The following is a 2,019-nucleotide window of genomic DNA, read 5'->3' on the forward strand; positions in this document are numbered from 1 at the left end:
GTCACAGCCAGTAAGCTAAGTAATAAACACAACCAGCTGGTATATTGAATAGACTGACAGTTGCTGCTAAATTGACCCCTTATCTTTATAGCCCATTTCCCCTTAATTTATTCCATACATCCAAGCCAGAGCAGCGCTCCAGTCAAGCTAAAGAAGAGCTGTAATGACCACATTGATCATGACGGCCTCCGCTGGGACGCACTCTCTTCAAGGCTGACCGAACGGACCTTGTGCGCTCTCTCACCCAATCAAAAATCCATCTTCACCCGTCCCCCCAGCCCCCCAACCAATCAAAAGCTCATCTACCTTACCTCCTCACAGATGGGATACAATCAAGGGCACGTCTCGGCTCAGCCTTTCAGGTGGACATGCTTTTTCCACCCTCTCTGCCTTTACTTAACCAGTCGTGACTGGTGAATGCTTCCACAGAGGTAAACCAATGAAGCGCAACCAACATTAGCCACATGGCAACAGAGAAAAGACCTTGTTCCAAACTCAAATAGAAAAGTTAATCCTATCTCATTGGTCTATCTCAAAAGTTGTGTGAGAATCAGCTGGACACAACTCTTGGACATTTTTTTAACAGCAGTTGAAACACAAATGAACGACAGATACATCTGACAACATTTGAGATTTTTGAGATGTTGGTTGAATAACAGATATGTTAACTCTCCTTTCAGTCAGTTCCAGTCACCATAATTCAATTATTTTAACCATAATTTAACTTAATCTATATGGTTACATATTTTCACTGAAGAACATAAATTAAGTGCTGGATAGCTAAATGATGAATCAGAGTACATCACAATTGGCCTGTCTATAAAATATATCCATTACTTGTACAGTATATGGACAGTGAACTGGGTCACACTCGCAAAGACCATCAAAGTAACACACGACACTAAAATAATGCAATAAACTTGAACTAATAATGAATTTAACTAATAGTGATGAGTAACTTATAAATGATATGTTCATTTTGTCTGTCACGTGACAAATTAACAAAAAAATCTGGAGGTAATCTTTTATGTTCCTCATAAATTATCTTTGGCTACATCATGATGATTTCCTAATTCAGAATAGGATCAAGATTACATAGATGGACATGTTCAGGCAATTTGGTTGTTGAAAATATAACATTTAATGCCACTCAAATAAACTAAATGACTTGATTAAAGATTAGTTCATCTCGAAGAACAAGACTGAACGAGAGAGTCAGTAAAATGATACAATCTTCCCTTCACTATTAACTAAATCAGTGGTTCCCAACCACATTCTTGGAACTCCCCTAACACTGCACTTTTTGCATGTCTGCTTTGACTAATACACCCATCTAGGAGGTTTGTGGCTAGAAGGGATACAGCAAAAACCGGAAGCTAACAATATTTTTTTTTTCTACATATTAGATTGTTTTATTAACATCTACACATACTCCAACCCTAAACCTACCCCTTACAATAATGCCAAAACAGTAATTATTGTAAAATTATGCTATATTGATGTGTGCATGCCCAGTAGTTTTTGCTGTATCCCTTCTAGCCTTAACCGTCTAGGAGTCTCTACTAATGAGTCAATGAGTTGAATCAGGTGTATTTGATTAAGGAGACATGCAAAATGTGCAGTGTTTGGGGTGCTCCAGGAACATGGTTGGAAACCAATTAATTAAATAACACAAAATGTAACAGAAAACACCCCAATGTACATTACTGACAACAACAACAACAAAAAAACTACTATCAACTATTTATTTAAAATATAATCATATATAACGTGTCATGTAGGCACTTCTGGCTACCCAGTCAACAATTTGATCTCACAATGATGTCACCATGAGCTCACATGATTCTCATGGTGTGGTCACAATGTGTGTGTCACAGTGAGCTAAAAGTGTAACCACACAGCGAAACTATTTATTTAAAATATAATCATATATAACGTGTCATGTAGGCACTTCTGGCTACCCAGTCAACAATTTGATGTCACCATGAGCTCACATGATTCTCATGGTGTGGTCACAAT

Source organism: Sinocyclocheilus grahami, unplaced genomic scaffold (assembly GCF_001515645.1).
Source record: "Sinocyclocheilus grahami isolate Dianchi unplaced genomic scaffold, SAMN03320097.WGS_v1.1 scaffold276.1, whole genome shotgun sequence".
NCBI classification, from domain to species: domain Eukaryota; kingdom Metazoa; phylum Chordata; class Actinopteri; order Cypriniformes; family Cyprinidae; genus Sinocyclocheilus; species Sinocyclocheilus grahami.